Source organism: Salmo trutta, chromosome 27 (genome assembly GCF_901001165.1).
Source record: "Salmo trutta chromosome 27, fSalTru1.1, whole genome shotgun sequence".
NCBI lineage: Eukaryota > Metazoa > Chordata > Actinopteri > Salmoniformes > Salmonidae > Salmo > Salmo trutta.
The window spans coordinates 15,685,271-15,697,620 of NC_042983.1; positions in this window are offsets into that span (position 1 = coordinate 15,685,271).

The following is a 12,350-nucleotide window of genomic DNA, read 5'->3' on the forward strand; positions in this document are numbered from 1 at the left end:
AACATACACATCTCAACGTCAACTGTTCAGAGGAGACTGTGTGAATCAGGCCTTCATGGTCGAATTGCTGCAAAGAAACCACTACTAATCAAATGGCCACTGGACTATTACATTGACCCCCCCGCCCCGCCCCTTCCCTCCATTTGTTTTGTACACCGCTGCTACTCACTGTTTATTATCTATGCATAGTCACTTCACCCCTACCTACATGTACAAATGACCTCAACTAACCTATTTTTTACTTTAGTTTATTTGGTAAATCTTTTCTTAACGCTTCTTGAACTGCACTGTTGGTTAAGGGCTTGTAAGTAAGCATTTCACGGCGAGGTCTAAACTTGTTGTGTTCGGAGCATGTGACAAATAAAGTTTGATTTGATTTAAAGGACACCAATAATAATAAGAGACTTGCTTGGGCCAAGAAACACGAGCAATAGACATTAGACCGGTGGAAATCTGTCCTTTGGTCTGATGAGTCCAAATTTTAGATTTTTGGTTCCAACTGCCGTGTCTTTGTGAGATGCAGAGTAGGTGAACAGATGATCTCCGCATGTGTGGTTCCCACCGTGACGCACGGAGGAGGAGGTCTGATGGTGTGGGGCTGCTTTGCTGGTGACACTGTCTGTGATTTATTTAGAATTCAAGGCACACTTAACTAGCATGTGTCACGTCCTGACCAGTATAGAGGATTATTTGTATTATTTGGTCAGGGCGTGGCAGAGGTATGTTTGTTTTGTATGGTGGGTTTTTTTGTGTATAGCTTAGAGGGGTGTGTTATTTATGTGTGCTGGGGTTTTGTGGTGTATGTTTTAGTATGAGTAGGTTCTAGATTAAGTTTTCTATGTGCAGGTTTGGTTGCTGGACTCTCAATTGGAGGCAGGTGTTTCTAGTTGCCTCTGATTGGGAGTCCTATAAGTAGGTGTGTGTTTTGTTTGTCACTTGTGGGTAGTTGTATGTTAGCACTGCTTCTGTTTAGCCTGCTACACTGGTCCTGTCGTGAGTTTTGTTTATTGTTTTTTCCTCGTGTTCACAGTTAAAATAAATTATGATGAGCACGCAATCCGCTGCATATTGGTCCACTTTGTCCGACAGCGATTTCAACATATCTTCTGACGAAGAGGAATGTGACAGCATGGCTACCAAAGCATTCTGTAGTGATACACCATCCCATCTGGTTTGCGCTTAGTGCGACTATCATTTGTTTTTCAACAGGACAATGACCCAAAACACACTTCCAGGCTGTGTAAGGGCTATTTGACCAAGAAGGAGAGTGATGGAATGCTGCATCAGATAACCTGGTCTCCACAATCACCCGACCTCAACTCAATTGAGACGGTTTGGGATGAGTTGGACAGCAGAGTGAAAGAAAAGCAACCAACAAGTGCTCAGCATATGTGGGAACTCCTTACAGACTGTTGGAAAATTATTCCAGGTGAAGCTGGTTGAGAATGCCAAGAGTGTGCAAAGCTGTCACCAAGTTACTACATGATCCCATATGTGTTATTTCATAGTTTTGATGTCTTCCCTATTATTCTACAATGTAGAAAATAGTCAAAATAAAGACAAACCCTTGAATGAGTAGGTGTGTCCAAACTTTTGCTTGGTACTGTATCTATATATTAACATCACTAAAATTGTAACTTTTCAAAATAGATTTCACCGATTACCTAATAGTTACGACACTCAATAAAAGCTATCCTGATGGCTGGCATGTAACTATTTTAGGGCTGGCTGGTAGTATTTGTGTTCCAAGTTAGCTGCTCTCAGGTTAATCAGGTACTTCACTATCTAAACTCTGATTTAGAGTTGTTCTCTTGCAAATATGAAATATCATCATTGTCGTCTGAAAGGCCCAGGAGTGTCCTCCTATTCGGGTTCCTCTGAAAACCGTTGTGATGTTAAAATGGTCCCATAAAGACATGTGAATGATGATGATGCCACTGCTGTTTAGGTAAACCACTTGTTTACAAGCGAGACCTTGGCTCCCCCGTCCTTCAGTTCCAATACCTCCCTGAAGATCCTAGCTGCCTCCTGGGCACAGCCTCGGTGGATGGTCAATCTGAACCCTCCATGGCCATGGTTGTGGATCACCTGAAAACAGCACATTCATATCAGTGTTATGTCTATGTACTACTTATCTGGAGCCTACAGGGTGCCTAACACTAATAGCCAGACAATAAATATTGGTTACTGAATGTCACGTCCTGACCATAGAAAGCTTTTATTTTCTATGGTAGAGTAGGTCAGGGCGTGACTGGGGGGTTAATCTAGTTTATATTTTCTATGTGGGGTTCTAGTTTAGTTTTTCTATGTTTGGGTGATTTGTATGATTCCCAATTAGAGGCAGCTGGTAATCGTTGTCTCTAATTGGGGATCATACTTAAGTAGCATGTTTTCCACCTGTGGGTTATGGGATATTGTGTTTATGTGTAGTTGCATTGTCGTCACGGTTCGTTTATTCTTTATTGATTTGTATTTTTTCTAAGTTTCACTTTCTAATAAATTATGTGGAACGCTACTCACACTGCGCCTTGGTCCGATCATTCCAACAAACGTGACAGAATATCCCATCAAACCAGGACCAAGCAGCGTGACCAGGAGGAGCAGGGATCCCAGGCACGGGAGAGAAGGGAGTGGAGGACTTCCTGGACGTGGGAGGAGATCATGGCAGGAGACAAGAGCCTGCCATGGAAGCAGGCGGAGGCAGCGAAGGAGGATCAACGACGACTCCGGGGTTCGCAACCATGACGGAAGCCCGAGAGACGGCCCCAAAAAGTTTTTTGGGGGGGCACATGGAGTGGTCGGCGAGGCCGAGAGGCGAGTCGGCGAGCGAAGAGCAATATTGGGAGAGACTGAGCGAGGAGTATTGTGAGATAGTTGAGGGGAGTGATGAGGTAGAGTGGATGGTTTGGTGTCTGGAGGAAGACAGTCGCTGTGAGGAGCGTGGGACTAGTCAGGCACCTGTTTTGCGGAGATACGCAATGTGTCTCCAGTGCGCATCCACAGCCCGGTGCGTTCTGTGCCAGCTCCTCGCACTTGCCGTGCGAAAGTGAGCATCCAGCCAGGACGGGTTGTGCCGGCTCAGCGCTCCTGGTCTCCAGTACGTCTCCTCGGTCCAGGATATCCTGTGCCTCCTCCTCGCACTCTCCCTGAAGTGCGTGTTCCCAGTCAGGTACGTCCTGTGCCTGCTCCTCGCACTCTCCCTGAAGTGCGTGTCCTCAGTCAGGTACATCCTGTGCCTGCTCCCCGCACTCGCCCTGAGGTGCGTGTTACCAGTCTGGCGCCACCTGTGCCAGCCCCACGCATCAGGCCTTCAGTGCGCCTTCCTGTTCCAGAGCTTCCGGCAACAGTTCCCAGTCCAGAGCTTCCGGCGACAGTTCCCAGTCCAGAGCTTCCGGCGACAGTTCCCAGTCCAGAGCTTCCGGCGACAGTTTCCAGTCCAGAGCTTCCGGCGACAGTTTCCAGTCCAGAGCTTCCGGCGACAGTTTCCAGTCCAGAGCTTCCGGCGACGGTCCACAGTCTGGAACCTCCAGAGATGGTCCACAGTCCAGAACCTCCAATGACGGCCCACGATCCGGAACCTCCTGAGACGGCCCACGGTCCAGAGCCTCTTGAGACGGTCAACGGTCCGGAACCTCCAGCTCCATGGCCGGAGCCTTCCCCTGCGCCGGTGCCCAGTCCAGGCACAGTGTCCAGTCCAGCTCCATGGCAGGAGCTCTTCTCTGCGTTGATGCCCAGTCGAGACACAGCGTCCAGTCCCGCTCCATGGTCGGAGCCTTCCCCTGCGCCGATGCCCAGTTTAAGCACGGCGTCCAGTCCAGCTCCAAGGCCAGAGTCTTCTTCTGCGTTGGTGCCCAGTCCAGGCACAGTGTTCAGACTGGGTCCATGGCTGGACCCGCAGGATGAGCGGGTTCTTTGGCCCGCACCAGAGCCGCCACCATAGCTGGTGGATCCGTGGGATGAGCGGGTTCTTCGTCCCGCACCAGAGCCGCCCCTGATGCTGCCGGATGAGCGGGTTCTTCGTCCCGCACCAGAGCCGCCTCTGACACGAGACACCTCCCCAACCCTCCCTTTTTGTTTCAGGTTTTGCGGTCGGAGTCTGCACCTTTGGGGGGTACTGTCACGTCCTGACCATAGAAAGCTTTTATTTTCTCTTTTAGAGTAGGTCAGGGCGTGACTGGGGGGTTAATCTAGTTTATATTCTCTATGTGGGTTTCTAGTTTAGTTTTTCTATGTTTGGGTGATTTGTATGATTCCCAATTAGAGGCAGCTGGTAATCGTTGTCTCTAATTGGGGATCATACTTAAGTAGCATGTTTTCCACCTGTGGGTTATGGGATATTGTGTTTATGTGTAGTTGCATTGTCGTCACGGTTCGTTTATTCTTTATTGTTTTGTATTTTTTCAAAGTTTCACTTTCTAATAAATTATGTGGAACGCTACTCCCGCTGCGCCTTGGTCCGATCATTCCAACGAACGTGACACTGAAGAAATAGTAACCAGTATATTCTTGTTGGCTCGGGGATTGTCCAGACTGCATGGTCTCCCTCTCCAATCAAACTTTACTGCGAACAGGCCTGAGCCCTGACCAGTCCTCCACTATCCGGGCATGCTGAGGAGACAGGGGGGGGAGCCATGAATAAACAGGCAGGGAGGAGATAGCTAATGTAGTTATTCTGTATCTGTACATGTATTTTGTCTACTCCATATCAACATTGGTGCTGGGATAACCCCTCTATTCAACATCTGTCAGACCAGGGACCAGTCTTGTTTCAGTGGTCTGTGACCTCTGACCTTGAGGCTGGGCTCCAGCTGGCACACCCCCTCCCAGATCTTCTTGTGGTCTTCAGAGTTGTTCCGCTTACTCCAGTTCCCCAGCTGGCAACACCCACAAACAACCACTGAACGACTCCTACAGACAAGGCATAAGTTCTTGGGCTTTAGTTCACGACGCGGTTAGCTTTGAACAGCTAGGACCTCTATTTCTGGTCCCGGAATCCCGCTTAACATACAAGTTGAAGCCTGCTTGACAGAGCCGCTAAGCTGCTAGCCATCAAGCTAACGAAGTTAGTCCCAGATTAGTTTTGCAATGGAGCCCTCTTTGTCTGGAGAAATAAATGAACGGTTCCAGCGCTGTAGGAGTTGTATCTACTTCGCTTTGTTTCGAGACAAACCTGATCACAAAGAGTTTCAAGAGGCCCGGAGTGGATTCAAACAACTAATAGCTTCACCATCCTCGAGCCTGATCTTCCTGCACCTTTGTCGCTGGGGGTACCTGTGTCTGCGGCCGCTGTGCCAACTCCTACGATTTCGAAGTCGATGTCGGCAACCTTCCGTCCCTGCTCTGGATCAAGCGGGGATTCTCCATCTGTCGGAAGCCTGCGCCAGGAGCAATGGGCTCAAGATATTCTGCCTCCCGCCCATCCACAAAGGGTTTTCTGAATCCTGTGAAGCGTCGGAGTGGGTGGATTTCCTCGTCCTTCTCGCCAGCCGTGATTTTGGGCAGCTCCATGGTAAGAAATGTGACTGTTCCTGGTGCAAAAACAATGTCCTATCCCGGAGCTTGAGTAAATTACATTACTAAGCTGCTCCCGAATGCACTATGTCAGGACATGAACATCGATTCTATTGAAGTCCATGTGGGTTTTAATGAAATTATGAAGGGCAGCTCTGAACAGTTGAAACTGGATTTTAAAGAGCTTATTGACTCTCTGCTAGAGTCAATAAAAGACCCATCGTATCTGGCCCTGTGCCCTCTCTGAATCGTGACATTGAAGGCTTTAGCATGATTCTTTCTCTTCACAACTGGCTACGTGATTATTGCAGCTCATTGGAAACAAACTACGTTTTATAAGGAGGATAGGATCCACCCAAATAATTTGGGTTCTTGGATCCTTTCACAGCATTATATGGCTGCGTTGAGACAATGACTTATCAATGACCGAAGCCCTGCTCAGTTAAATCCTACCATTGTGATGCTGAGATGTCATAATGCTTCAGCAAATGTACATTATAACAGGGGCATTGGTAGACACAATGTAAGTAACCTAATTTATGTACCTCTAACTGCCCTGAATGCCTCTGCTGATCCTACAGCTATCGTATGCAGTAATCATGTGCCTATGAACCAGATTTAAACTGTTAGCACTGAGGCAGTGTGCCCTAGTATGAAGTCCACTGTGTGCAGCTCACCCTGCACTAACATAAATAACATGAGAATATCTACTTGTAATAAGCTTCCAAGTAAAGCAATGAAAACAAGTAACCATCCCAGAACAAAAGTGCTCAAAATAGCCCACGTTAGCATATGTAGCTTAAGAAACAAGGTTAATGGGCCTCCCGAGTGAAGCAGTGGTCAAAAGCACTGCATCACAGTGCTAGCTGTGCTGCTAGAGATCATGGTTCAAGTCCAGGCTCTGTCGCAGCCGGCCGCGACTGGGAGACCCATGGGGCGGCGCACAATTGGCCCAACGTTGTCCGGGTTAGGGGAGGGTTTGGCTGGCCGGGATGTCCTTGTCCCATCATGCTCTAGCGACTCCTGTGGTGGGCCAGGCGCAGTGCACGCTGACACGGTTGCCAGGTGTACAGTGTTTCCTCCGACACATTGGTGCGGCTGGCTTCCGGGTTAAGTGGGCATTGTGTCAAGAAGCAGTGCAGCTTGGTTGGTTATGTTTCGAGGACGCATGGCTCTCAACCTTCGCTGCTCCCGAGTCCCTATGGGAGTTGCAGTGATGGGACAAGACTGTAACTACCAATTGGATACCACGAAATTGAGAAAAAAAGTGAATGAAATCAATAATTTGCTAATAACAATTGATATTCATATTTTGACTATCTCTGAAACTGACTTAGATAATACCTTTGATGATACAGTGGTAGCAATACAAGGTTATAACATTTACAGAAAAGACAGAAATGCCAATGGTGGAGGTGTTTCTGTTTATATTCAGAACCACATTCCTGTAAAGCTTAGAGAAGATCTCATGTTAAATACTATTGCAGTAATATGGTTACAGGTTCCTCTGCCTCACCTAAAGCACATTCTTGATGGAAAAAAGCTGCTATAGACCACCAAGTGCTAACAGTCGGTATCTGGATAACGTGTGAAATTCTTGATAATGTATGTGATAAACAGAGAGAAATGTTTTCTGGGTGATTTAAATATTGACTGGCTTTCATCAAGCTGCCCACTCAAGAAAGAGCTTCAAACTGTAACCAGAGCCTGCAGCATGGTTCAGGTTATCAGTCAACCTACCAGGGTAGTTTCAACCAGCACAGGAATGAAATCATCAACATGTATTAATCACATCTTTACTAATGCTGCAGAAATGTGCTTGAAAGCAGTATCCAGATCCATTGGATGTAGTGATCACAATATAGTAGCCATATCTAGGAAAACCAAAGTTCCAGAGGCTGGGCCTAATAAAGTGTATAAGAGGTCATACAATAATTTTGGTAGTGATTCCTATGTTGTTGATGTAAAGAATATTTGATGGCCCATTGTGTGTAATGAGGAGAAAACAAACGCTGCACTTGACGCATTTATGAAATTGCTTATTCCAGTTACTAATAAGCATGCACCCATTAAGAATATTACTGTAAAAACTGTTACTCTTAAGGATCGGACCAATTTTCGCCTAAAATTACATACCCGAATCTAACTGCCTGTCACGAGCGTGTAGCTCAAGAAGGACCTGAAGCAAGGATATGCATTTTCTTGATACCATTTGAAAGGAAACACTTTGAAGTTTCTGGAAATATTAAATTAATGTAGGAGAATAACACATTAGATTTGGTAAAAGATAATACAAACCAAAAAACATGCCTTGTGTATTTTTTGTTTGTTTGTTCCATCATCTTTGAAATGCAAGAGAAAGGCCATACAGATAGGAACCTAGGTGTTATTTAGATTTTGTCCACAAGATGGCAGCAATGTGTGTGCAACGTTTCAGACTGCTCCAGTGAAGAATTATCACACTACACAATATTTTGCATCAAGTCTGCCTGGAGTTTGCTCAGTTGTGCCGAATTGGTCAATTCATACATTTTCAAGTACATAACTATTGAGAACATGCAAAAATGCTATGGTAATAAAAGATTACAGTTTACACACTCCCAGGACTGTCATACATGATGGATCATTAGCTTCGCTACAGAAAAGACACTAACCTTCACACATCTAGATGGCCAGGCAGGGTGGGTGTGGAGCCAGAGACAGCAGTGGGGTCAAACTGTAGAACCCAGTTTCTACATTTGAATATAAAAATAGATTTTTTCAAACAAAACTACACAAAATTTTATCTCTGGGACCCTTAGGATGACAAATCAGAGCAAGATTACTGAATGTAAGTACATTATTTACCTTCAGAGGTGAATATATCAAACTAGATGCGGTGATAAGTGTTTTGTTATTGTGCACTATCCTCAAACAATAGCATGGTCTTTTTTTCCTGTAATAACTACTGTAAATTGGACACTGCGGTTAGACTAACAAGAATTTAAGCTTTCTGCCCATTTAAGAAATGTCTATGTCCCGGAAAGTTTGCTGTTGTATACAACGTTTTCTTGTCACATTATCACATATTGAGTAACAACCATCCCGGTTTAGGGACACCGATCCCGTAGAGGGTAAATCCCTGTGGATTGATGAGGAATTGAAAAATTGTATGGTTGAGAGGGATAAGGCAAAAGGAATAGCAAATAAGTCTGGCTGCACAACCAATTGGCAAACGTATTGCAAATTGAGAAATCATGTGACTAAACTGAATAAAAAGAAGAAGAAACTACACTATGAAGCAAAGATAAATGACATATGGAATGATAGTAAAAAGCTTTGGAGCACCTTAAATGTAAATGAAATTTTGGGAAAAAATGCAAACTCAGCTCCATCATTCATTGAATCACTTGGCTCATTCATCACAAAGACGACTGATATTGCCAATTACTTTAATGTTTTTTTCATTGGCAAGATCAGCAAACTTAGGCATGACATGCCAGCAACAAACGCTGACAATACACATCCAAGCATATCTGACCAAATTATGAAAGACAAGCATTGTAATTTTGATTTCCGTAAAGTGAGTGTGAAAGAGGTGAAAAAATGATTGTTGTCTATCAACAATGACAAGCCACCGGGGTCTGACAACTTGGATGGAAAATTACTGAGGATAACAGCAGACGATATTGCCACTCCTTTTTGCCACATTTTTAATTTAAGCCTATAAGAAAGTGTGTTCCCCCAGGCCTGGAGGGAAGCAAAAGTAATTACGCTACCTAAGAATAGTAAAGCCACCTTTACTGGCTCAAATAGCTGACCAATCAGCCTGTTACCAACCCTAAATAAACTTTTGTAAAAAATTGTTTGACCAGATACAATGCTATTTCACAGTAAACAAATTAACAACACATTTTCAGCACACTTATAGGGAAGGGCAATCAACAAGCACAGCACTTACACAAATGACTGATGAATGGCTGAGAGAAATGGATGATAAAAAGATTGTGGGGGCTGTTTTGTTAGACTTCAGTGCAGCTTTTGACATTATTGATCATAGTCTGCTACTGGAAAAATGTATGTGTTATGACTTTACACCCCCTGCTATATTGTGGATAAAGAGTTACCTGTCTCACAGAACACAGAGGGTGTTCTTCAATGGAAGCCTCTCCAACATAATCCAGGTAGAACCAGGAATTCCCCAGGGCAGCTGTTTAGGCCCCTTACTTTTTTCAATCTTTCCTAACGACATGTCACTGGTTTGAGTAAAGCCAGAGGGTCTATGTATGCGGAGGACTCAACACTATACACGTCTGCTACTACAGCGACTGAAATAACTGCAACACTTAACAAAGAGCTGCAGTTAGTTTCAGAGTGGGTGGCAAGGAATAAGTTAGTCCTAAATATGTTCTAAAACTAAAAGCATTGTATTTGGGACGAATCATTCACTAAACCCTAAACCTCAACTAAATCTTGCAATAAATAATGTGGAAATTGAGCAAGTGGAGATGACTAAACTGCTTGGAAGTAACCCTGGATTGTAAACTGTCATGGTGAAAACATATTGATACGACAGTAGCTAAAATGGGGAGAAGTCGGTCCATAATAAAGCACTGCTGTACCTTCTTAACAGCACTATCAACAAGGCAGGTCCTACAGGCCCTAGTTTTGTTGCATCTGGACTACTGTTCAGTCGTGTGGTCAGGTGCCACAAAAAGGGACTTAGTTCAGAACAGGGCAGCACGAGAGATTGACTTCATCACTACTTGTATTTATGAGAGGTATTGACATGTTGAAAGCACTGAGCTGTCTGTTTGAACTACTGTTGCACAGCTCGGAGTACAGGAGGGGACTAAGCATGCACCCCTGAGGGGCCCCAGTGTTGAGGATCAGCATGGCAGATGTGTTGTTGCCTACCCTTACCACCTAGGGGCGGCTCGTCAGGAAGTCCAGGATCCAGATGCAGAGGGAGGTGTTTAGTCCCAGGGTGACTTCTGCCCACTCTCTGCAAGCTGAACTCAACAGGCAAGAAGGAAGAAAAGGCGAAACTTGGTTTAAAAAACAAATCAACACTCCTGATATTCATGAACAAAAGGGGGTTGTGAAAGCCCAAGCTTTCCCTCTCTATTTTTCATTTGACCTTTATTTAACTATGCAAGTCAGTTAAGAACAAATTCTTATTTTCAATGACGGCCTGATCTGGTATATAGGATATTATTTACTGGATATGGAATATGAATACCTTCAGGATATTTCTCAAAAGTAAACACTGGGTAAAACTAATACGGTTGAGCTGCACTCTGAGCATGAATACACTGTACTGTGTAAGGCACTCCCATTGGGTAAGAAAAACACATGTGTGGATTAGATGGAAATTAAATAAGCATAGTACAATTACTGTCATTTGGACAAAAGAGGCCCAGAATTAGGGCCTCGGAATATACAGCACCATCTATCTTTATGCCCGTTGTAAGGTGGGAGTCAAACTTGCACTTTTCATTATATTAGTTCAGGACTCTCACCTCTTTTTACCCCTGGTAAAATGTCACCCCTCTTCTGTAACCTAGAAACAACACATTGCTAGATTGACTTGTATAAAGGTATATAGAAAATGAAGTAATACAGGGAACCCAAATTGCACCTCTTTTTATGGTGTATAGACATTAGGCTGGAACCCAGCCGCTGGGTGCCAAAAGATAACATTTACCTTGAGAGATGATGAAACCATCATAAGATATAAGTAGAACGTTCTCTTTTGCATCCCCTTCCCACCAGATAAACCAAGTTCATCCCACAGATTTGCCAATATACAGTTATTCTCAAAGAAATCGTGTTTGAACATTTGTAAAAATCCAATAGCTGTCCCCAGGAGAACCATTTTTGATACCAGGTGGAGACTTTTTTGGTTCCAGGTAGAACCCTTTCGGGTTCTTTAAAGGGTTATCCTATGGGGACAGCCAAAGAAACCTTATAGGTACTAGATAGCACCCTTTTTTCTAAGAGTGTAAGCTATCTAGAGTCCAGCACATTATTGTTAAAATAGGGATTGTGCAATAAAAGACAGTGTATGTATTTGCTACTCATCTATTTTCATTACCTTCCTTAACTGTGTTTGTTCACAGTTGTGATGTAGAGGCTTCATTAATTCTTTAGCCTTGTGACAGACAGAGGGGCCTCTGTGGCCATGTCTTTTAATAATTCCATAGACCTGTTTGTGGTGGTGAACAGTAGACTATTCAGATTGGCTGAGTGAACTCAGACTCTATTCAGAACATGTAAAATGAGTGAAGCCACTGCTACGACAGACCATTGCTACGCTGTAATGACACAGATGGAGGAACAGGAATTTTGGCTCAAGTTAATTTACTTCAGCAAAGGGCGTACACAGTAGTAGTTGGACATTATAAACCAGGTAGTTTGGGTCCTGGATGATGATTGGCTGATACAGCATTTCAGCCGTGTGCCTATCAGACAATTTACCACGGGTATGATGCAAAAATGCTTGTTTACGGTTCTATTTATGTTGGAAACCAGTTCATAATAGCAATAAGGCACCTCGGGATTGTGGTATTTGACAAATTTTTCCATGATTAAGGGCTGTATCCAGGCAGTCCGCTCAGTGTTGTTCATAAGAACAGCCCTTAGTCGTTGTATATTGGCCATTATAAACTGGGTGGTTCGAGCCCTGAATGCTGATTGGCTGACAGCACGTTGTGTCGTGCCTAAGAACAGCCCTTAGCCGTGCTATATTGGCCATGTACCACACCCCCTCGGGCATTATTGCTTAAATATACCACACCTCCTCGGGTTTTATTGCTTAATTACAGCAGCTTAAAATGCAAAACAACTAGACCTTGCCT